At 38.1% G+C, this 26,458-nt stretch overlaps 1 protein-coding gene across 5 annotated transcripts in view; it reads right to left on the reverse strand.

Annotated features, from left to right (window-relative positions):
* Ntng1 (netrin G1) overlaps window positions 1–26,458 on the reverse strand; it is a 319,935-nt gene that overhangs the window by 260,812 nt on the left and 32,665 nt on the right. The window lies entirely within an intron of this gene.

The raw sequence follows: 26,458 nt of genomic DNA on the forward strand, positions 1-26,458 counted from the left end.
GTGTTTAGGGTTAAACATCAAACTTCTCTGCTTGCTCTTACTGGAAAATGACTCTCCAACATCTTTGCAGCAGTTTCCTTTCCCACTCCATGAATGTCCTCACAGTTACATTTACATGTCATTGGCATATCATTTGCATACAGCTTATATATTCTGCCTTTGCCCAGAGTGGTTCTCTTTTCTGTAATGCTCTTCTCCTCCAATACTCAACTCTGGCATCACCTCCTTTAGGAAACATTTAAATCACATCTCTTTCAGTTGCAGTCGACTGAAATCCTGAACCATCCAACTTAAACAAAACCTGAATTATCCTAAACTAAAAGGAGGTAGATACTGACAGAAAAAGACAGTGATGGGTCTGGTCTCAGGTGCCTGCTTAATTGCTCTAGTAACACACTTGTTATCAGGTCTCCATCTGGACCCTTCCTCTTGTCCCAATTCACATAATTTAATGCCTTCGTTTCTTCTTACATGCAGGCTCTCTTCATGTGCAGGACCCCTGGACCAGATAAGAAAAGATATTCATAGGACAATTCCAGGGGAGTATCTTCAGTTAGTACACCTAAGGTCAAATGCCTACTCCTGGATCTGCTATTGAGGGAAGGAGGATACTGTACAATAATTGGCTCAATCAAGTTCAAGTGTCAGGAGCTGTTGCCAGAAGAAGGTGAGGAGTGAATGAACTCTGAACCAAGGAACTATAATAGCCACTGCAGGAGAATTTTTCTTACTTTTTAATGCTGTCAGCCCTCAGAGATGCTGTCTTCACACCGTATACATCCATGATCTTAAGTCACCATCACCTCATTACCTCCTCCCTATTTTGCCTTCCTCAAGGATATACTTTGAGGCATGTTCATCATGACCACAGTATTTGGTATTTAGTGGTCTCTCAAAAAACACTCCTTGAATAGATCAAAAGAAGTCAAAATCTGTGACTCTGGTGTATTCATACAAGTGTAGAGCATAATGTGGTCAATTTCATATAAATGTATGAATATACCTCAAGAAATCCCACTTTTATGTGTAATTATAATGCATTAATGAAAAAAATGCATATATGTAAATAAAGAGAAGGAAGATCAGGAGAGTAGAAGAAAAGGGAAAGGAAAGGGGAAGGGTAGGGAAAGGGGAAGTACCAGGGAATAAATCGGAGCAAATTATGTTATGTGCATATGTGTGCGTGTATCACGAAGAGCCCCATTGATAATTATAATGTATTAATAAGATCATTAAAAATTAGGATAAAAACATCTGTGACCAAAAGAGAATAGGGTAATCAAAGTAATAGGTCAAGTTTTGCATGGGAGTACGTTAGGGTATAGGAGGAGCAAGGTCTTGGGACCAATGACATGTGGGTGATTACAGTCAAACCTGGTGAGGGCAAAGCAAATGCAGCCAAGCAAAATGCAAGACAAAGGTTTGAAAAAGTAACAAAACAACTGGAATCTCAGAAACTAAGGTAAAGAATCAAACACAAAATATAAAATTTGAGGTTTATTTAGATAGACAACTGGGAATATTATCTATTTTCCCTAAATAGCTATATTTTCTGGCAAGATTAGACATCTCAAGCATAAATGCTGTGGCATGTGAGCAAGGGCATGGGGCAGTCATGCTGGTGGATTCCTAGAAAAAGCCTTCAGAAGCCGTGAGCATGGCTGAGTGCGGACACATTTGTCTGATTAACTGGAGGGTAAGCCCCACAAAATCCACTTACCAAGGGACTGAGGCACCCTCTGAAAGGGTCTCTGCCTAAGAGATGGGAGAACAGAAGGGACAAGCCAGACCTAGGAACAACACCCTGGCCACTGGAAGGGGGAGATGAGTTCAGCCTGGTGTCGGTCACTCGCATGTGTCTCCCGGTCAGGTCTTTAGGGATAGGGACAACATATGAGAAATTGTTTCCTCATCAGGGGCCCAGTGGGATATTGGGGACAAGGTGTATTGCTTGGGGACATATTTGTGAAATGTTAACACTGAAGTGAGCCAGGTAGCACTTCCCATACTTCTACATTAATTGGAGTATGATCTTAAGGTACTGAGGTCATTGGAAAAATGCAGGGACTTTTGTTGCCTTGATCATTTCAGCATTAGCTCTGTCCCCAGGTAAGGAGGTGGGGAGGTCTGGTGCTCTGCAGAAACTATTCTTCTCTGGATACCAGATGCAACAGCAGCAGAGCTGCTGGAACCAGACCCAGGGTGGAAGAGGAGAAAACTCAGCTGCCATGTTTGACTGCTATGATGGGTGCAAATCCACAGTATGTAGAAAGTTTCCCAGAGACTCCTAACTATAATTGAGGGAATGTGCATGAGGTCAGAAATCCTAAAATAGTTTAGGTACAGGATGCAGTGAAACACAAGTCACAGAAGTATTTATCTCTTCACTGGGCTCAGAGGGAAAGAACTGATGTAAGAATTATAACTGTTGAAATATGCATGTCACTTCATCATCAATAGGTAAAAAGTAAGTTTGGATCATATCTAATATCTTTTTAAAAATTTGTACCATAGGTAATAAACAGGCAATTTTTCCATGGAAGAGTTCATTTTTCTCTTTAATTTCTAGGGCAGAAATCGATTAAAATAGGAAAACAGAAAGAGGAGAATCTTTAAAGAAATAAGTGCGTGTACAAGGAGCACCTTGTACAGCTTGGGGCTCTGCCACCACCTTCACCATGGCAGTTCCTTCCTTTGGGAAGTGGCTGCCCACAGACTGAAAGCCATTTTTTTCATCATGAATACCTACTGCATAAAATATCTGATACCACAGAAGAATTTTCCACAGATATGAGAAGAAAATGGGAAAGTGTTTAAGGCAAAATGACATCTCCAGGTGTCATAGTGCCAAGAAAAGCATCTCCTTGGGGTGGAGGCCATGCCCCTGTTGCAAAGGAGGATAAGAAAACTGTGTCAGATACCGAAGAGGATTTTTTTTAATAAAACCCACACTGACACTTGATATTGGTCAGGATATGCGAGACATTGGGAGTCAAGTGATTGGATGTTTTCATCTCCCAAACATGCTTCATACCACTTTTGAAAAAATGTCAGTGAAAAATCTTTTTTTCTCCTAGAAAATTACTAGGCAGAAGTCTCTCAGGACCAAATTTCAAAGTGCCCTCCACATTCATATGCTTAAAATGTTATAAATCAGATTCTTTCCATCCATTTGCACCAACGTCTTATATTAAAGGCTGGCCATTCAAAATCAGCAATTACTCTGGGCTGCCACAGGGTCTAGATCCTCCTTGGGTAAAGGAATTGTCTCTGATACCCCATAAACCCTCTACCCACACAACTTCACTCAGTTCCTAGTATATACCTGACAATTAATAAATATTCATTAAGATGTTTTTTAAAATGTTTAAATTTTAAAAATTGAATACTTGATTCTCCAGGAACATCCTTTGGGTACTCACCAGGTACCACTTTGAATACACAAGATTAAAACACTATATGTTCTATATGTTCATTCAATTAAGTAGGCATCTATGTAACTCTAGATGAGAGGAACATTAAAAGAAAAACATTATGTCAGATTTTGAGACATGCATAGGTGAATAATGTGAGCCCTGCCTAGAAAGAATTCCCAGTATAACTAGGAGGATAAACTTGATTAAAAATTTATCATGATTAGGGGCACATTCAAATGTCCAGTAAAAAAGACATTCATATTTATTACCCAACATGGAAAAGATAATTAAAATCATAATGAAACAAGACTACCTATTCTAGAACAGCAGAAGGGGTAAAGATGCAAAATATCAAATGCTGATGAGAATGTGGGGTACTCAGAAATTTCATATATCTGAGTAGTGTTGGAGAGGGTAAGAGGGCAAGGCACCAAGGGAAGACAGGGAAATCACTTGAGAAAATTTCTTTTCAGTGACTATGTAGGATAAAAGTAAGCATACTTTATGATCCAGTGATCGGTCCTCTTAGGTATATACAATTGAATAAAGATAATGGGCAAAAATTTCCAAACTAAATAAACATCAGTATTCTCAGGTTGAAAGTATAAAGCAAAGATCAAGTCGAGAAACTAAAATCATCAAAAACTACACATAAGCACTTAAGCAGAATTTAGCAGGACTACGTAAAGAATAACTATAGATGTGTTTATATGCAAATGCATATTAAAATCTTCTAGAGAGAAAAACCGATCATCTAAAAAAAATGTAAAATTAATGAAATTTGCAGTAAAATTTCACTAACAGCAATAGGACTGAGAAACAACAGGAGATACCTTTTTAGAACTGAAAATAATTGTCAATCTGGAATTCTGTCTTTGGGTATTTCTGGGTATTGTGGAGTGCAGACATAGCAGAAGAAAGACATTTCTTGACACAGACCAAGGGAAATTGGTCTTCACAGACCTTGTTGAAGAAAATGAAGGTCATATTTCAGTAAAGAAAATAAATAATAAATACACAGGAGTTGAGGGATGCAAAAAAATCAGTGCCTGAGCCAGGCATAGTGGCACAGGCCTGTAATTTCAGTGGTTCAGAATGCTGAGGCAGGAGGATCGAGAGTTCAAAGTCAGCCTCAGCAACTTAGGAGGCCCTAAGCAACTCAGTGAGGACCTAAGCAACTAATTGAGACCCTGTCTCTAAATAAAATACAAAATAGGCCTGGGGATGTGGCTCAGTGGTCAAGAGCCTCTGAGTTCAATCCCTTGTACCTGCTCACCAAAACAAAAAAACAAAAAAAATCGGTGCTTGAAAAAATTGAACAATGTTCTTACTAAACTTAAATATACATAAAAGTAAAAAATTATAATGTTTTGTAAAGTAGAATTAAAAATGTAGACGAGAGTAGAAGAAAAACAAGAGGATGGTTGGTCAGTGTTTATAGCTAAAATATTTTGTTTGTAGAGTGTAGTCATTCTGAGTAATTTTAAATTGGGGTAGAGATTTTTTATTATTAAGATGTAATTAATTTTCACATGGATTAAACTCAAATGCATTTTTCTAAGTGAAAGGCTCCAAAAGATAACATAATGTATGATCACTTTTAGGTGAAAAGAGGAAAGCTTTGGGGACAGAAAACAGATCAGTAATTGTCAGCAGTTAAAGGATGGAAAGAGGGTCTGTTTACCAAGGCCAGCATGAGGGAACTGGAGCGTTGGGAGTCGTTCAGCGTCCTAGTGTGGCTAGAATCTGTGAATGCACTCAGCGTCACAGCACTGTACACCACACAGGTGATTACTAAATTTATTTTAAATGAATTTTTTTAAATCCAAAGAAACAAAAACAATAGTAACCAATAAAATAATGACAACAAAATCTATAGTTTCAAACAAGCAGAGGGAAAAAGAGAATCAAAGAGTCAAAGTAACAGAATGAATCAAACATTACCCTATGTAAATTTATGATTACACAAATGGTATGCCTTTACGCCATGTACAAACAGAGAAACAACATGTATCCCATTTGTTTACAATAATAAAAAAAAAAGTAAAAATGAATAAAATAAAAAGAGTAAAACATTTATTTAGGACACTGTAACTTAAAACATTAAAAAACATTTAAAATATTTTAAAAAAAAGAGTCAAAGTAAGGTAAGGCAACAAATAATAAAAGGAAACCAATAAAGAACATTATAAATAGGAAACTCAAGATGGTAGCAGTAGTGACAATGATAGCAATGGTAGGAACAGCATTGCTGTGCATTTACTAAGCACTCTTTTAAGCATTTTACACATATTAACTAATTGAATCATTACGATAGTTAGGTACTATTATTATCAACATTTTCCAGATAACAAATGTAAGATAGAGGTTAAGTTAGATAGTCCAAATTATACAGTTAATAAAGGTTGAGAATAGGAAAAAAAAAAAAAAAAAAGATCTGAAATAAAAATAAATATAAATGGAAAAAATTCTCCTCCTTTTAGATTAGATTTGATAATAATAAAAAGAAGACTAGCTCAGCAACATGTAAAGCAGTATTAATGGAAAAGGCAAAAAGTTAAAAGATTAAAAAGAACTAATAAAATATTAACTAAAATATACAAAAGAATGAAAGTTAGCTATACCAATATCAGGCAAATTAAAATTTAAAGCCAAAAATGTATTAGGGATAAAGAAGTAATCATAGAATTTTTAAAATCCAATAAAAAGATCTGCATAAAAGGGAGGGATTAATTCTCTCACAGATGTTAAGGACTGAATCACACAAGTAGCATTTAACCTCTTAACAAATGAGCTGCAAATATCAGGATGGGCAAGGATGAAGGGAATGTTAAGAAAATTGAAAGGGAAAGGGAATGTTAATAACATTAAATGACTCTCTAATGTGCCTGAAGACATATTTCTGTGTGAATATATTTGTGTTTTACAAAGTTAAGAGTGACATCTGTCTGTTGGATTACTGGCATCAAAGAGACATTACAGACTAGAAACCCAGTTAGGAAATTTGAAATATTCTTGGAAAATGGACCTATGAAACAGGGTCAATGTTCTTTCTCCTCCTAACCAAATCATTCATTGTATGTGACCAGGGATACAGAATCGACAGTGTGGAGCAAAGGGAATAAGAAAGACAAGAGGTAACAGATTGTTCTCTCTTTAGTCATAGAAGTGATTGCCTGCTTCCCAAACACAGGAATTAACAGGACAAAAAAGAAATGAAGACTGACCCCTTACAACATGATAAGGAAAACATATATGAGGACTATAACTGTAAACTAGATGTAGCCCTCATATAGCAATGAGTTAACACCAAGGCGGAATTAGATTCAGTTTGGAAGATTGAGCTGAACAGGAAGTCAGGCATGGATGAGAATTTATAATGTGGCCTGGACACATTCAGGGACTCCAGAAAGATGATCGTGGAGACAAACCCAATCATACAGAAAGGAAGGTAAAGTTCCAGGATCTTCATGACTAAGAGTTGCCCAGGGATCAATGTTTATCCCATCAGTACCTATGGAAATTAGAAAATAGTAAAGCCCTGTATATTCAAAAGAAAATGTTTAAAAAAATATTATTCATGTCTATGAGGATAGTGTGGACACAACATGAAAAATATTTGGCTCATTTGCTTCAATTTTTAATACAAAAAATATTAGGAAGACTTGTACTAAGATTGAGTTATTTTGCTCAGAAGCCTAAGGCAAATAGAAACAAATACAATGAATGTATAATACAAGAAGCAGACATAAAGCCAGGAACAGTGGTGCATGCCTGTAATCCCAGTGGTTCAGGAGGCTGAGGAAGTAGGATCATGATTTCAAAGTCAGCCTCAGCAACTTAGTGAAGGCCCAAAGCAACTCAGTGAGACCCTGTCTCTAAATAAAATACAAAAAAAGAAAAAGGCCTGGGATGTCGCTCATAGCTTAAGCACTGTTGAGTTCAATCCCCAGTACCAAAAAATAAAAATAAAATACAAAAAGGGCTGGGTATGTTGCTCAGTGGTTAAGTGCCTCTGGATTCAATCCCTGGTTCCTAAATAAATAAATAAAAAATAAACAGACAAATCAAGAGAGGAACATCAATAATAAAAGCAATACTTTTCAGAGAAAAGCATTATAAAAAATTATAAACTTCTTAAAAAAATAATTTAACTGACTAGGTTTTGTATCTATGCAGAGCTAGCACACAAGAGCATCTGATAAGTATGTGTTGAATGAATGAATAAAAAGTGCCTTTGGATGGTGACAATCAGAAGGCCCACAGGGGAAAGGCAATTGATGTTTGAAGTGGGAAATCAAGTCCTCTTCACACAAACAAGTCATGAGAAGAACTGGAGAGTGTTGTGAACAGGGAGCCACCAGTGGCCCTAAGTTCTTCTAACTAAAGTGAAAAGGCAATGAAACAAAAGACTCTCCAAAGGATTGGTCAAGAAGGAAAAATGATTTGGTAAAAACTTTTCCCTGGACACATCTTCTCTTAATATTCTCCTGCAGCTTGATGGGAATCCTCAGGAAAATATTCTCATAAAAGACAAAACAAAAACAAAGAAAAAACAAAAACACTATGTATAAAACAATGCAGACTGCTCTAACCCAAACACACAACATGTGATTAGTTCATAAACTCTCAAGTATTACCAAAGAGAAACATGTTATTTTGAAATGAAGGCTGCTGCTAGGGTTATTTGTATCATATTTGTCATTCTTGCATTTACAGAGCAAATAGTGTTTGCTCAAACATGCTTCTTGGCCTGGAATGGTGGTGCACACCTGTAATGCCAGCAGCTCAGGAGGTTGAGGCAGGAGGAACACAAATTCAAAGCCATCCTCAGCAATTTAGCGAGGCCTTAGGTAACTCAGCGAGACCCTGTATCTAAATAAAATACAAAAAAGGGCTGGGGATGTGGCTCAATGGTTAAGTGCCCCTGGGTCCAATCCCCAATACCAAAAATGGAAAGAAAGAAAGAAAGAAAAAAAAATGCTTCTTGAATGAATGAATGAACATAAACAGTTCACTCTAATTCCTTCATCAGAAATGAGCAAAAGAAAGGAATGGTTACAAAAATGGCATCTGAGAACCTGACATGGTTATTGGAATACATATCTGGCTTCAGAAGGATGAAGCAGGTTACTTGTCAAGTACTTCTAATAGGTTGATAGAAGACTTCATGGAACCACTAAAACCCAACAGAATCTAGCCCTCTGGAAAAAGTATTATTAATACACAACAAATTTTGGTCCATAAGATTACTGATTGACAAAATGGATTATCACAAAGACATTGAGAAGACAGGGTCGATTTGTTTTAAAAACATGTGACAATGGATTTCGTAAGGGTAGTATTTCCTTATGGCTTCCACTGAAATCGTCACTTTATGAGGGCCAGAGTTGGGACTCTGAATTAATTATGGTAATTTTGAAGTATTTATGCAAGAGGAGAACTGTGTGTATGAATAAGTAAGTGTCTCTTAGTAACATTTTCTGATGAATAAATCAGTTCAAAATTGAAAATCTGTGTCCTCTGGTAATTTCTTCTAAGCCTTCTTTCCTGTGAAATCCCTTTTCAAAATTAACACACCTAGAAGACATTCATTAAACATTTGTTGAATGGATGAATTTTGATGTGACATTGAGATAATGCTTTAAGTTTAGTATTACTATAAAATAGTACCAAGCACATATTTTTCATTAGCAAATGTTTAGCAATGATTATAGGACTGCAATGAAATTTAATACTTGAGTACAAGTTAGAAAGTCATAGATCTGTTGTGAGTTAAGATTTTGTTTCACATATCCAAAGTCTCATCTTTATTTAAAACAGAATGGCATGAACACAACATGCATAATTCGAACCAACTACGGAACTAAGGATGGTCCAAAAAAGAGGCAATATAATTAGTGAAGATGATAGTGTTCTGCTAGATAAGAATATATAAAATAATCAACTAAAAAAGCTAGGGACACAACTGAATCATAAAATATTAGATAGAAAACAAATATGGAACTATTAAGAAAATGTTGGAATATTACAGTAAGGTTTACTCTCTGAATCTTGAGTTTATTTTAGCACTAAACCAATCAATTTCAACATTTCAAAGTGACAAATAACTTCTATACCTCACTGTGAACTAAGTAGTAGTGACTAAAATTATCAACCATTTCAGAAGAAATTAAATAATAGGTTCATGTACAGGAGTTCCAGAGTAAGCATATAGTACTTTGGTGTTTCATTCATACTCATAAGTCAAAATCAGCTGTTACCAGAATTTACCCTATTGCTCCATTAGTAGGGACAAAATAAAAAACTAAATACACTCAGAGCAAAATTTGTGGTGAAGTTGCAAGGCCTGCATGTGATAGCAGATTAATTTTAAAGCTGAATGCCCTATGAAGTCACAAAGCACACCTTCTAATTGTGGATAGCAAGAAAACTGAAGCCAAAGTTAGTATCTGGCCTGAAATCTGCACAATTCATAATGGGCAGAGACCTGGTGGAATCTACACTCTGACTTTGCAGTTCTAAGTTCTATTACCCACAATCTTCCAGAGTATAAGAATATAAAGAAGAAAAAATGAACAAGACCAAAAAGGACTACATAATCACACTAGAATTTGGGGACCAGGAATATAAATGGCTTTAGCTGTGAGTTCTGGAAAATTTCAAGCATACACAAAAGAAGACAAAGTAGTATAATGAAATTGTCATGTATATACCATCCACCTCCCAATGGTTATTTTCCAGCCAATCTTATTTTATCTATTTCCTACTTAATATCATCTCTCAATATAATCTTGAGGCAATTCCAAAGATTACATTTGTAAGTATACTAAATGTAACCACAACACATTGATCACATTTAACAAATTAATGATAATGCTTTAATATCATTGTTAAAGTCAAAGTTCAAATTTTGAATTGTCCTGTGGATACCACAATTTTTAGAATTGATTTCAAATCAATTTAAAGTTTCCTAATTACTGAAAACACAGAATAATTAAATAAATTATAGTGATAAAAGTCATACTAGAATCTACCTTTGACCATGCACTTTGAAAAATGTGGAAAAAAAGTGCAATATTGCTCATTCCCACACAAGGTGGGAATAAGATCATTACTTTTATATAATCACATTAAGTGACCCAATTTAATGCACAGAAGAGTATTTTAATAGAGATGGATTTATGATTAAAAATGCAGTGGTGAGTTGGATAGCAATTACTGTATTGCTTACAATAATTACATGTCATGGTGTTCCAAATTATCTACACATATCCTGGTAAGGTGCCAAACAGAGAAAAAAAAATTGATCCTACCCTGTCATTTCATCAAAGTGTATTCTCATAAGTTATGGGAAGGATTAGTAGTAAACACTGCAGGGGAAAACCAACTGAGCCCTGAGTCAGAAGGCCGAAATTCCAGCCCAGCCTCAGTCAGAATATAGATCTGCATTAGTCCGCTGAACCTTGGGCATCAGGCTCTCAGCTGGTATGCAAAAGGGTGGCCAAGTGGACTCTGAGTCCCTTCCATATCTAATAGTCAGTGGTTATGCACTGATTGAACATCAAAGGTATCTTTCTGCATGAAATTAAATGTTTGTGTGCTTTATCTGCTACAAAATTTCTGAAGAACAAAACCCTGAAGTAGTGACCAACTGCTATTTTTTGTTAGATTTAATCATCTAATGAGGAGGCTCTGTGACTGTAATTTGCTATTACACAGGGCAGCATTTAGGAGTAGCAGCAAGCAAGCAGAGACCTACCTAGTTTCAGCATAGCAGATGACTGTAATTAAGTGCTGAGAACTAACTCCATCATGTTTCTTGTTTCACAACCTGAAGGTGTCACACGGAGACAAACTAGTACCTCCTGCAGGTTGGCCGAAGTTAGCAAATAATAGTACAGCATACGTAGTTAAATTTGAGTTTCAGATAATGAATAATTTTATATTTATATTTCATATTAAAATGTATAACAACAATATTCAGTATTTATGCAGAATTCAACTTAACTGGATGTCCTGCATTTTATTCCTCAACCCAGATCTTCTAACTTGCATGCACATTCATGCACACACATGCATACAACTACCCCCCGCCCCCAACACACATACCAGAATCCCTCCAGGGTCAGGGCCAGGTGACACACCTATAATCCCAGTGGCTTGGGAGGCTGAGGCAGGAGGATCACAAGTTCAAAGCCAGCCTCAGCAACATAGGGAGGCCCTGAGCAACTCAGCAAGACCCTGTATCTAAATAAAAAATAAAAAGGGTTGGAGATGTTGCTCAGTGGTTAAGTGCCCTGGGTTCAAACCCTGTTTCCAAAAAAAAAAAAAAGAACTACTTCAAGTCCAAGGTTTTCATTTGATGTTAGCTTAGAAAATGTTGGGACTAATGACACGTTAACTAACTCAGGCTGACTCCTTGACTCCTTATTCCCTGGCGAATGAGCAAGATCAAGGCCTCAAAGGCGGTTTCAAAGGTTAATGACGATAAATCGGACCACCATCAGGGATTGGTTAACAACAGTTCCGCAAACGTGATCAGCTCGTGCTTGTCATATAGTCCTATGGGACTCTCGCCTGCGTGAACACCCCATGCCTTGCTGACCTTTAAGCTGATTGGTTCCCGCCTAGCCTCCACCCTACATAAAAGTTGTGTGATTTCTTCAATAAACGACATTCCTGCTGTGCCTCTGTGCTGACAGACCTCAAGGCTCTGGTGTGTTTCCTTTGCTGCTGACACTCATCATCCTGCTTGGCTCCGTGTTCTCCTCGGGCAGGCCTTGAGGAGGTACATTGGACCTTGTTGCCCGACAGGGAGAAACAACTGGTGCCCTGTGTGAGGAAGACGAAGTCTCCAACAGGCCAATCGAACTCCGGGTGAGTGTACTCCCATAAAATATGGGACAGTCCAATTCCAAGTCTAACCCCTCCCTTGACTCCCTTAGGATTCTCCTTAGAAGTGGAGGATTGGAACTCTCAGATAGCCAAGCATTTCAGACCTGGAAGGCCCTCACTAAGGCAGCCCCTTGGCTGTCTGAAGCAAACTTGTTTGACTGGTCCACATGGCTCGTGTAGAACAACTTGTTAGGAAGAGGGACATCAGTTTAGGGGAGGGTCCCCCATTGGGAGTCTGCCCTACATTATCCGCCCTTAAGGTCTGCTTCTCTCCAGGACCTCCCAAAGGGGGCTCCAAGATTCCCCCCAAAGAGCCACTGCCTCCAGATGGCAGGAAATCTTCCCAGAGGCCATTTTATGATACTGGGCAAGAACTCACTGACTCTAACCTCCCCCCTCCCTGTATGGCCTTCCCGGTAAATGCTAAAATATTAGTTTGGGAAGGAATGACTTCCGATCACAAATTGGCCTGTGCAGGGATGAAAGATCACTCCATGGGAAGGTGGATTGTGGCTACCAAAGATATTGGCACACAGCTTCCGAAAGCCAGCGGGCAGATGGAAAGGGATTCCTTATCTTCAAGTCTCTTCTTTCTTGCGCTTCTCTGCTCTTCCTGCAAACTCGAATGTCTCCTTCTTCTTCCCCTCTTAATCCCTCCTCCTCCTCCAACTTCGACTCAGCTGTTTCTGCTTCCATTCCCCAGCCCAGCCCACCTAGTCCTCCTGCCATGAGGTCCCACGTACGCCGGTGGAGGGAGTAATCAGCCCAACCATCAGTGGCATGTCCTAGTAAGGAGTATGACATAGTAGCCCCAGTCCCCACAAGTATTGGGAGATAATTATTTCACAATTTTCTGCGTCCAAACCTAAATTGAACTAGGAAAAAGGGTTAAAATGCTGTAGGCACAAAGTTTCTGCTAAAACCTGTCAGCTCCTGTTCCAGATCTCAGTCAAGGCTTACATTGAAATGTAAATGGAGGAAGCCAGAATGCTTAGTAGGAGACCTTCTCAAACCCAAGGGGAAAAAAAAAGAGCAAAAAGAGTCTTATCTAAACTCCAGCAAAAGTAAATTTTATGGTGCTTTACTAAAGTAATTAACGGCCGTATCATTTTTCCAGGACTCTTGTTTTTATTGAATTCTACATTTTTTTGAGCTCATGACTCTTTTGATCAGTTCTATTTTTTTATTCAACTAGAGTTTTTGAACATCTGTTACATTGCAATGGAGATTCACCTATAAAGTTACAAGGCCTTTGATTTTGTGTTATTTATATGTCGTGCTGTCTGATGTCATGTTTTGTCTGTATCAAAATTGAGCGCTCCTAAAATTAAAATTTAAAAATGGATCCAAATATTTTTAATTCACATGACTTAAAAAGGTTCAATTTAAATTGGGTAAACTAATAGAAGTAAAATGTCTTTAAAATTAACTCACAAGTCTCTAGGTGGTCAAACTAATAAAATGTTGATGTTTATAAAAAGTTTAACATCAATTTTTCTAGGACTTTTCTTCAACAGGAAAGAGATGGCAAATACTGTTTACACTTGTCTAACACCTTGGTTTTTTTTTTTTTACAATTGTCTGATATCTTGGTTTTCTTTACAATAAGATGAGTGAATTAGAGTTGACATGTATGGGATTACTCAAACGTGTTTGTTAGAGACATCTGATTAATTTACAAAGTTATTCCATGGAGTAACATACTTAAAAACATTATTCTTTGTATATTAAATGTGTTCATACTTTCCAGGTATACAAGCCTTTAAAGCAGAAAATTTATTAAGCTGCTAGTCTCCAAATTAAACTTGTCTGTAATGGTAAACCTATCATTTAATATTCTATATAGGACCTGTCATCAATAGGGTATATGTAAAATTTGTTAAATGTATTTCTAAAAGTTATTGAGAGCCTGATTTGTTTAAAGGTTAAGCATGAAAGCATTTTGCCACTTTGCCACACAAAAGGAAACTTAAAAGCTCTCTCAACCTTTCTTTAATTCATGTTTTAGATATAATGTTAAATTGTGTTAACTAATGTTCATATAGACTCAGGAGTCAATATATGTTAACTGCTTAAAATGACATTTAAGAAAGAGTGTAATGCACAGTAGCAAAAATGGGACAACAGTGATTAAGATTAGGGTCTCTGACCTCATGACTTTGGACAGTGGACTTCCTTGAGAGTTACACAGAGCTCCTAACATTGCATTTTGCAGCTCTACCATCTTAGATCTACAGGTTCAACTTGATTCCTTGGCCGCTGTCATCCTGCAATGGCAAAGGAAGGAGGGCTTTGCCTGTTCCTTGGTGAAGAGTGCTGTTTCTACGCCAACCGCTCTGGCATTGTACAAGATAAAATCAAAAACCTACAAGAAGATCTGGAACATCGTAGGAGCAAGCTCCACTCTAATTTCCTCTGGACTGGGTTACACGGGTGGCTCCCCTACCTCCTCCCACCTATGGACCCGCTAATCACCATTATCCTTGTGTTCACCTTTGGGCCTTGCATAATCGATAAGCTTATCCATTTCCTGAAAAGCTAGGCTAAGTCTGTGCAGCTCATGGTGGTCCGACAGCATTATACTGCCCTTCATAATGATGATTGGAAGCCCTATAGGATCATGGATCAATTTATCAGGACACTGGATCTAAGTGTCTCTCCCTTAAGCCCTGCTCCTCCTGAGGGGCCCGCCTGAAGTGCTAAGGTGGTAGTCAATGACTGGTAAGATCCTCAGAGGAGGACAACCTAAGACAGGCACACCTTTGAGTAAGGCAGACCCCCAAACTACTAGGGTGATGTTCCATGATGGGTAAGACCCTCCCAGGGGCAACCTAAGACAGACACACCCTTAACATAAAACAAAAAAGGGGGATATGTTGGGACTAATGACACGTTAACTAACTCAGGCTGACTCCTTACTCCCTGGCGAATGAGCAAGAACAAGGCCTCAAAAGCGGTTTCAAAGGTTAATGACGATAAATCGGACCACCATCAGGGATTGGTTAACAACAGTTCTGCGAACGTGATCAGCTCGTGCTTGCCATATAGTCCTATGGGACTCTCACTTGTGTGAACTCCCCATGCCTTGCTGACCTTTAAGCTGATTGGTTCCCGCCTGGCCTCCACCCTACATAAAAGCTGTGTGATTTCCTCAATAAACGAGATTCCTGCTGTCCCTCGTGTGCTGACAGACCTCCCGGCTATGGTGTGTTTCCTTTGCTGCCAACACTCATCATCCTGCTTGGCCCCGTATTCTCCTCAGGTGGGCCCTGAGGAGGTACATTGGACCTTGTTGCCCGACAGGGAGCAACAAGAAAATATGACCTATAATTATAAAATGTTTCTTTATTTATTCATTGTGTATGGAATTGGGAATTCACATTGATAATTTCCCATTTGGAACTTTTTAAAAAATCTACCTTACTTAGTTTATAATTACACTTTATAAAAATTTTTCCAAAAAGAAAATGGATGGTTTCTCTTTGATAAATAGTTCTTGAGTGGGTGTTATGCTGGCATTATTTATTGTACTTCTCACAAGTTGATGATTAAACTTTATTTGATTGAAAAAATGTTGAGGTTAAGAAAGGTTATGTTATTTTCTCAAATTCATTAAGATTGCATGGCAGAACTAAAACTGAAGATAACTCCAATGTTAGGCTCCAATGGTATATGCTCAGGAGAAAATAAAGCAGATGAGGATGTTAATCATACAGCACTGGGTCAAGGGGCATTGCCATTCATTTCAGAAAGGCTTTACAGAGAAGGTGATATTTGAGTCAAAGTTGATGCAAATAAGGGAGCAAGTCATATAAGAATCCAAAAAACATTCCAGGCAGAGGAACCAGCATAGGCCCTGAACATACCTGGAGTAATGAAGAACAAAGAGGGCAATGTGAGTCAAAGAAAGAATGCTAAGATGTAGGTCAAAGAGGGTATGTGTGTGTGTCTGCACATGTGTGTAAAGGGCTAAGAGTAGTGCAGAATAGGAACCAAATCATAGAGCCTTGTAAGGCATAATAAGACTCTGGCTTTTACCCAAACGAAGTGGGAGCTTTTACTTATTTTCAACAATGAAATAGCACAAGCTACTTGCATTTTATTACGTACACTCTGGCTTCCAATGTGCAAATAGATTGAAAATGGGTAGGAAATAAGGCAGGAGAATCCACTGGTGTAATCCAGGGAATGTTGAATATGATTAGGATCAGAATGGTAGCATGTAGGTGGAGAGAATTTGTAGGATATATGTTGATGCTGGGGCAAATGTAATTTTCTAATGAAGAAAACACAGGATGTGTGAAGATTTGGTCTTCATTTCACAGGTGAGAAAACTGAGGCTCAGGAAACTTCCACAAAGAATCCGTTAACACAGAAAATAATAAATGGTGGCAAGGGAATTCACACTCAGTTCTACATAACTCCAAAATGCATGTATTTTCATTATGTTTTCATTGTTCCCTAAGCACAACAGGGAAGACAATCTATATTTTATTAAATATGCAGTGAAACTTCCACAAGTTTGAATGCACGAAGACCACAGCTTCCAGAAGGGTTATTTCTCAAAGTCAGTATGGCAGTTATTTGAGATTGGAAGGCTTTAGTTTTTCCTCCACCACAACATTCTTACAAAGGTGGTTTCTGGGTCTACCCATAAAAGTGTTTGTAACCTAGATTCTAGCTGAATCACCATAGATACATTTAATTTAAAATATAGTAGACACCAGGCATGCTGCCATATTAATAATTAATCAATTCAAAAATAATAATAGGAAATACATTCTTTTTTGTTAATGGTGCTGTAGGAGGCAAAGCAGATTATATTGATTCAGACAGAAATAGTGGGAAAACTATGAAGACTTGTCAGAATCTTCCAGAAATTTTTTTTTTTTTTGTACTGGGAATTGAACCCAGAGGTGCGCTACCAGTGAACTATATCCCTAATTACCCACCCCCATTTTAAATTGAGTTTGAGACAGAGTCTTAACTACTAGCTGAGGCTGGTCTTGAACTTGCAAGTCTCCTGTCTCAGACTCTGGAGCCTCTGGGTTTACAACCTATGTCATTGCACCTGGCATCTTCCAAAAAAATAAATAAATAAATTAACACATTAAAGAGAGGTAAGATTGGTAGGCTGTGCCCAGGTCACTTTTAAACATTATTTTCTTTTCTTGGATACAGATCAGCTTGCCTAAGTGGACCATAACTGGGGTTATCTCCTTGCTCTCAGATGAAAAGATGTGAAGGAAAGAAAAATGAATAATAAGAAAGCAGTCAAGAATTCATCTATATGGTCAAGTTAAAGGGAAAGAGGTTTAAGAGAACAGGGGAGACTGGTGAATTTTTGTGCTTCTGTGAAGAAGTACTGATTTAAGATGTAGTTTACTGAGGAACAAAGAAAAAGCCAGTGGAATGCAGCAGAGGATGCAGAGGAAGAGACTTCAGATCAGAGAGTTCCTGGCACTGGTCAGACCTGACATAACCATCCAGAAACACTTGGTCACTTCCTCAGGCAGCATTGGAGAGCTCTGAACCCAGAGTACCCCTGTAGAGTGGAGGGGAGTGGTGGGGGTGGCATGTAGGCATTGTCGTGAGGAATGGTGGGAGAGAGTTGGGGGAGGGGGCTGTAGGCAGAGAAAGGAGTGCAGGCAAAGGCCCAAATGCCAGAGCGCAAGATCCACCTGCAGCCTCAACCAATTTGGTATAGCTGGAAGTGATGGGTAAAGAAATCAACAACAGTTAAATGGTGAGACGAAGTCCTGGGCAAGAATTCAGGGAACTGAACTAGGGCAAAGGAGAGTAGACTTGATTGGGAAGGCAAGATGGAGCCGTTGGAAGTTTAAGCAGGAAAGAGAGATGATCAGTGCTTTCTTTTTCTTTTCTTTAATGCTTTATTTTTAAATCAATCATAAGGAGAAAGGAAGGAAGGACAAGAGGGTGGGAGGAAAGCAGGTAGGCCAATGGGTAGGTAGGTCTGGCAGTGGTGAAGAGAAAGAATCTGAGATGAAAATGAAGGTGAATTCAGAGATATTCCAGGTGATATTATGACAGCTTGAACTAAAATAATGGAGGAAATACAAAATAGAGAAAAACTCAAGAGTCATTCAGGAGTTAGACATGTAGGACTTAGTGATTAGTTAGGGAGCTGGTAGCACAGCATTGAAACTACAAACCTGTGAATCTCAAATCCTGAGCCTTCGCCAGGAGCTCTAGGGCAAATGACTTCAGTTCCTCACCTCTGAACTGAGGGTATACTTAAATAAACTCTGATGATTCTTGTGTATGAACGTGCCTAATATATAGTATGGGGTCGATAATTTTAGTAATTATAATTTTTACTGGGGAAATAAGGAGGTGTTTCTGACCAGAGAAGTATAAGGAACACCAGAGGAGTGGGTGCTGAGGAGCAAAGGAAGAGTTTTCGTTTCAGTATCTAGAATTTCCATTTATTCTGAGATTTGAAAGGTTCAGATGGAAGCTAGGAATCCATGCTTGACTAACAGGTAGAAATGAAAACCAAATGCAGACCAGATCAAGAGGTGATGAGTTATGAGAAGAGCAGTACACAAAGCATATAATATTGAGAGGCAACAGCAGTGAAGAATCTGAGGGAGGGAGTCTCAGAGAGGTGAGAGGAATGCTGTCCCAGGAGGAGAAGGTTATCCTATCATTCAAAGGAGAAGACAAGGAGGCCACCAACCAAGGACATTCATTTCTGAATGTAGCATTTAAGCAATTAGCATATGTCCAAGGGCCTCTACTTCATTATTATACCAGTATATTTTGAATTATAATCCTTCTGTATTTTACCTATTAGTCACTGTTGACTTTGTTTATGATATACATGTAATTTAAAAAGGAGAGAATTTAATTATATTCAGCATTAGTTGATGATTCTCATTTTTCAGGAAATCATGGTATAACTTCCATTTTTACTCAGAATTAGTCAGATTTTATTGTATAATGTGAGCCAGCTGAATGAAAGTGAGCATTAGAATCAAATCCCATGGCATTGTTGGTAATTTCCAAGTATGCCCACGGTACTTGCACATATGGAACAGAAATGGTAATAAAGGCTATTTCACCCACCCAGGAATAGCATTTGTGTTTAAAATTTTTAAACTAAATACACATTTTGGAAGTAAAAGAAGAACAAGATGGGGAAAAAACGTGTCTGGAAAAGAGCAAATATGGGAACAAAGAGCAAAATCCTATGGGTCTCCAGGAAGCCATGCGTTGGAAGGTTAACCTGGTAAAAGACCTTGAGACACTGGCATTTGGGGCTAACAGTTGGGATTCTTGGGCTGGGAGGTTATGAGAAAACTCATGGACAAAAAGCAGAGTGACTCCATGGAACTGACATCAGCGCTTGGAATAAGGCTGAGGAATAAAGTCCATTGCTTTCCTCCTGGGAAACATTCTGGGCAAACTCATCCATTCAGGGTGGTTGAGTAAAAAGGAGGAGGCCAGTAGCATAGAGCAGAAGTTAGATTTGCAGGGACACACGTGGAGCAGAGCAAGAGGCCCTACAGCCTGGATTCTTCAGGGACACCTTGCTCTTTGTTGTTTGTGTTGTTAACCATGGTAAAATACACACAACACAAAATTTAAGAGTACGGTTCCATGGAACAAAGTCCATTTACATTGTTGTGCAACCATTACCATAATCCCTCTCTAAATCTTTTTTTTTTTTCCTTCCTGAACTATACCTATTAAGCAAAAACTCCCTAATCCTCTTTTCCTCCAGCCCCTGGAAAGCACTATTCTACTTTCTTTCTTTATGAATTTATGAACTTGACCACTCTCGAGTGCTCACACAATTGGAATCATACAATATTCTTTATTTTGTAACTGGCGTATTTGACTTAGCATAACATCTTCAAGGTTTATCCAAGTTGCAGACTGTATCATGTAAGCTTGAGTCATGTTCCATTCTACGTACATATCATACGATGTTTGCACGTTCATCTATCAAAGGACATTGGTCTTAGTTCTACCTTGTGCCTTTATGAATAACACTACTATGAACTCTGACATCTATTCACGTAAGGCACCTTGGGTTTTTTGTTTGTTTGTTTTGTTTTTTACTTTTGACTTGCTAGACATAGCTGTTTGCTCCTCTGTCCTAGGACTTTAAGAATGCTCTGTTTTTAAATGTGTTCAAGCTAGAACTGTCCATTTGTCCAGGGTGATGTACAGGGGATTCTCAAATCAGGTTGAATGCTGAATAACTGACTATTTACACCTCAAATATCATTTTTAAGACTATAGAATATTAAAACATTTTTCGGAAACTTCCTATACCATTATCTACTGTGCTCAAGCATTAGAGGAAGCAATTGCATCAGATATGACAAATTACAAAGGTATCTGAGCAGCAGAGTAATTCAGCAGAGCTGGAAATTTTGAGCCCCATTTTTCTTTTTAGAGAACACTGGTTGTTTATTTTCCTTTACGAACTCACTAAGGTTTACTTAGAATTTTGTTCCCAAACTTCATTTCCATTTCTAAATTCACCCAAACCCTTCGAGTTCCCCAAAATGTGACAGAATACCAACACCTATTCTTTCATATATTGGCAAGGAAGTCCCTCAAATGGGATGGAATTAATACTCTTAAAAATTCCATTGATTTGTATGCCACTCTCCAAAATGAGATTACCAGGAAGGACCATTTTAAATTTAAATGAACGCTGCCTTAGATGGAATAACTTACTCTTGATCCTCACATTTGTAATCAATAGGGAACTCTTTGGCTGCATCTGATTTTTCACATTTTTCAGCTAAGTCAGGAATCCTAATGCAAAAATCTGCTCTGTTATGTGGATTTGTGAACTGTCTAGAGGGTTCTGGGTCCATTAACCAATGGATAGATTACCAAGAGACACAAATATAATGTTTTTGTCTCCAACTGAGACAGTCTTGCTCCAATATTATTCATGTGATTTCAAGGAAAGTGGTTACCGTTTTCTTTAGGTTCACACCTGAACATTAACAAATAGCAAGGCATTTCTTTTGATATTAATTCAAAATTCTAAAGCCAAATTAATTACACATGCACTTTTAAGACTCTAGATCCTATAGCTGGCAATGAGAGCATTTTAGAATTTATTCATTCAAAATCCCAGAGGAATGTGCATAATACAAGGTTTTACTTATGCAGAGCATGAAGGGGTCGAAGCATCAGGGCCCAAGATACAGACCTGTCAGTTAAATGAGAGACACCCTACACCCTAGCCCTGACTGAGACAAGACATCCAAACATCACCCCTTGTCTTACCACCCTGGTGCTGCAGCCAGCCAAGTATGTCAGGACTTGCACACTGTGTCATAAGTGGAGTCTCACCAAGTGCTGCAAATTCAGATCTATTATCAGATTCACACCAACCAGGACTATGGGATTGGTGAACAACAACAACAAAAACCAATTGATACTTTTGTAATTAAGAATCATTGAATACAATATTGTCAGCAATCCTGAATGGCATATAATAATTTAAAAAATAATGCTTATGCCATTCCATATTACACACAGAGGTAAATAATTGGATCAATCATACATCAGTCATTTGTATGAACATGTGGTGTAAAAATCTAACATTCTCAAGGAAATTTCTCTTCTTAGTCAAAGCCTTACCTGAGCATTTTGAGGCCTAATATGAAAAATTAATGGATTTGCTTTCTTTTCTCTCTCTCTCTCTTTTCATTTTTTCCTGCTCCAATCTCTGCCAACCTTTCTGTTTAAAGGGTAAAACAAAGTCATCCTGCCCTTGCTTTTGAATCATATGTGTCCCTGCCAACACCTGAGGCAGTGAAAAAAGATGAAGGAATGACAGTATCTAGTATGGGTGTTTCTTGCTCCATTGTTGGAGATATTTAGTATCCCAGACACAGCCTTAACTCTTCATTGTCCTTTTACAGGCCTGGTAACTGCTTCACTCAGACCTCTCACACCAATTTATGTGGACTTTTTGGAGTTAAAACCACAGGGGACTTGGAGAAAGGGAATTACCCCACTTCCTTGGAAATCAGTTACTGTCAGTGGGGTACTCTGCCCTTTGCAGCACTCATTTATTCATTCAGGGAGATGCAAGAGCCTCATTTTCAGCAATCTTGTAATCCTGCTAAACTAAGAATATGAAGTTCATAAAAGGTTCAAATCATCCCCATCCTCCATGCAAAGCTAGCTGCTAAATATTTACCAACACATCCACTGCATTTGTTCATCAAACATTTATTGAGTACCTACTACATGCCAAGCACTGCATCAGTTGGCTAGCATGAAAAAAACAAACAAAACAAAAACTTCTATCTAGTGACAGAAAGAGCAATAAACAAGTTAATAAACACATTTTAGGAAAAACAACTACAGAGTTTGATTTAAAATTTTAAGAAAAAAAAAAACAGATGGTATAACTGAAAATAAAATAGGGGTAAGGAGGGCAGCCTCCAGAGTCAGTCCAGGGTATACTAAACAGTCCAGGGTAATTCTAGACTCTATGGTACATAATATATGGTATTCAGTGTAGGTGTTCTGGTGGTATGACTTTAGGAACTGACTTAACTTTTCCAAGACTCTATAATCCAGACAGAATTTATAGCTCCTGGACCTGGCATGTTTTTAACTAACTGAAAAAGAAGGTTAGCTATAATTATTATTGGCATTTTATTTTAAAGAAGCAACAATTAAGATGAGATGTAAGAGTATGCAAAACACAAGCATGATGAAGAACCAAGGAAAGAGAACTCCAGGTGAAAGAGAACACAAGTATGACATCTTTGAGGCATAAGACATTGGTATCTTGGTCCAGTAACTATGAGAAGATCTGGGCCACTAGACGGTAGTACATAAGGAAGAAGCTGGCATAGAATAGGTTTGAAGAGGCAAGCTAAGGAGAGATCATGCAGTGCCAAGTCAGTCAGATGAAAAATTATGGTGCTTTCCATGATGGGGGACAATGAAAGTAAGTCAACTTAAATGTTTTCAAGGTCAAATCAATTGAATCATGTACTGGATAAGGTCAGAAGATTGAATTTTTAAAAGATGAACACAACACCTCATGATTCAAATATTCTTCTCTAATGCTACCGTGGCATTCTTCCATCTACATGTAAGTGGCTTCTAATCCTCCTTCTTTTAAATCTGGGTGTGACTGTGACTATTTTAATCAATTGGAGCCCACTACAAATGAACTAACTTTCAAAGCCTATTTATAGAGACAATGTAGTTTCTACCTTACATTGACTTAAATAGTGCTCCACAAAAATTCATGCAAACCTCAGAATGTGGCCTTATTTAGAATAGGTTTTTGCAGCAGGTATGGTTAAGATAAAGACAAATTGAATTTTGACAAACCCTAATTCCAATATGACTTGTGACTTCATAAGAGTAAAAGATCAAAACCACAGGTAGACCCGGAGGAAGGAGGCCATGTGATGAGGGAGATAGAGATTGGAGTGATGCAGCTGCAAGTCAGAGAACACCATGGGTTGCCAACAACCACCAGGGACTAGGAAGGAGTCACCTCTGGAGCATTCCGAGGCAGTGTAGTCTTGCCAACTTTGATTTCACACTCCTGGTTTCTAGAACTGTGAATGAATAGCCATCCGATTCATCAAGTTTTGTCACAGCAATGCTTGCAAACAGATACACATCTTGACTGCTGTTACACAAAGTCCAAGTTCCCAGGTCATATGTTTGACTACTCTGAATTCACCACACAGTAAGAGGCCTAGGCTATATAGAGGAGCCACATGAAGCTGCTTCAGTGAACAGTCCTGGGTGTGGACCCACGCCCAACTGACAGCCAGGATCAATGACCAAGCATGTGAGTAGAGACAGCTCAAGATGATTCCAGTTCCACATGTCAGACTGCCTGAGCTGCTGATTTCTTGCAGCTCATAGAAATTGTGGAGTGCAAAATATCATCTTTATTATGCCATGTCTGAATTCCTGATCTACAGAATCTTTATAATAAAAGAATGTTTTCTGATGCTAAATTTCAGAGTGGTTTCTTATACAGTAATAGCAAAAGGAATGGAAATTGTGTACTAGAATGGAGAGCTGCCATATCAAAATTCCAAAACGTGGCACTGAATCTGGAATTAGAAAGTAGGAAGAAGCTAGAAGGATCCTAAAAATTGGTAAAAGCTAATGAATTGTAATGAATAATGAAAGCAGTTAAGATGAGCTGGAAGGGGCTTGAGGGGACTTTGGTGAAAGCCAGAAGGCCAAGAAGAAATTATTAATGGAAGTTAAGGAAAGACTGACTGCTACGTAGTGGCAGAAAGTTTAGCAACCTCACTGGCTGCAGTGATGTGGAAAATAAGGAATACACTTAATAAATTGGTGGATTTAGTTAAAAGTACCAACCTGTCTCTTTTAGCCACATACAAGAATCAGACAAAGAGATATACAGAAAAAAAAAAAGGAATTATTTAGTTTTTAAGCAAACTTAGAAGAATCTGTTAAACACATTGCTGGATTTTCAAAAACAAGTAAAAGCATAAAAACATAGCAAAATATGCTCATTCAGTGTCACCCAGCAGAAGATTCAAAAAAAGAAAAAGAAAAAGGGTCAAGGTATAAAGATCAAGTCCAGAGCTTGTTAGGAAAATGTGTCAATGTTAGGATGAAGACAAGAGTGTGAATGTAAAACCCTCCATTAAAATTTCAGAAAGATTTAAGATGGTGCCTTGTAAACCTTTCAAACCCACACAGTCTTCAGGATTTAGAAGTCTGCCTTTTAAAAACAATAAGCACCTAAGAATCTTAAGGGTGCTCCCACAGCAGTTTGCAGGAAGCCTATGAGGGAAAAGGACCTGTACTATAGATATCTGTGGGTGTGTCTTTTATCTAATGCAGTGGATTTATAAATTGATACACAGGAAGTCCAAACATTTTTAAAGGCACAGCATCAACTTGGACTGAAAGAAGCAGATGCAACATACAATGAAGGAGGTGGAGTCTCTGAACCCCTGAGCTACCTTCAACAGGAAGCAGGATGAGAAAATTACTCCCCGGAAACCTGGGCCAATTATTATGGAAAAGGAAAAATAAATCAGAGTAGAGCCAAATGCCAGAAAGGTGGATCCAATAGCTGGGGAATGCAGCCTTTCGGGAGCAGAACTGAGCCCTTGCAAAAGAACTGGAAATATTTAAATTTCAGAATTACAGTTTGACAGGGACTGCCATGTCTCCCACTTCTCCCTCTTTTTTGAGTGGGAGTATTTATAGTGGTTATCCTGTATCCATTGCACGTTGAGTATGCAGAGAAAGATAACTGGAATCTTTGGCTCACAGTTCTTCAGAGGAAACATTCTGAAAGTACTGAAGGCAAAAAGCCTCACAAACTCTGGGCCTGATTTGGATGACAACATCTTAGACTTCAAATAATGAGAGGAGACTTTAGAAATCTTGGAGGAAAGATAGGGTATATTTTGTATGTAGAAATGATGTGAATAGTTGTGGACTGAAGGTATATATGTTGGGTGATTGTTAACTGAAGATGACTACAACAGTATCTTTCATTCCACATGCTCTTCATTCTGGGGGAAGAGGAAGATGAGGTGGGCAGGGGAAGGCCTCACAGCTGTCTTTTGGTCACGCTACTTTTGAAAAGTATATGAGGCATTCAAATATGGCCTCCTTAGTTCAATTCAGGTTCTAAAACCGCAATGTGACTTCTACAGTGGAAATGGTTCACCAGTGACATTTTTATGAAGCATGGTACCACAAATCTGTGGTGACATTAACAAAAACATAAGATGGATGTCCTCTAAATGACATAATCATCCAACACTAATTACAACCAAGCATTGGTTGCTCCCAATTTTTAATGCTAATGTGTGCTCCATTAAAAGGGCCTGCCTTGGCCTTAAATAAGTGAAACACAATTTTATTATTTTCAAGTGTTTGAATAAAGTGCAAAAATACATTTAAGTAATCACCCTTGTAAGAAAAACAATTTGAAGTTCATCTAACCAATCACTTGCCAAAAAAATCAAATCTTGGGAAGGATTCAGTTTCAGTTCAATGCAAATGAGGGCTATTTCAAAAATGGTGTTCCTTTTGGGGATGCCAAAAGACCTTAAACATTGCAGCATGCCAGATTCAGCCATGAAGATGACAAGTAGGTATTTTGT

The sequence above is a fragment of the Sciurus carolinensis genome, chromosome 1 (genome assembly GCF_902686445.1).
Source record: "Sciurus carolinensis chromosome 1, mSciCar1.2, whole genome shotgun sequence".
NCBI lineage: Eukaryota > Metazoa > Chordata > Mammalia > Rodentia > Sciuridae > Sciurus > Sciurus carolinensis.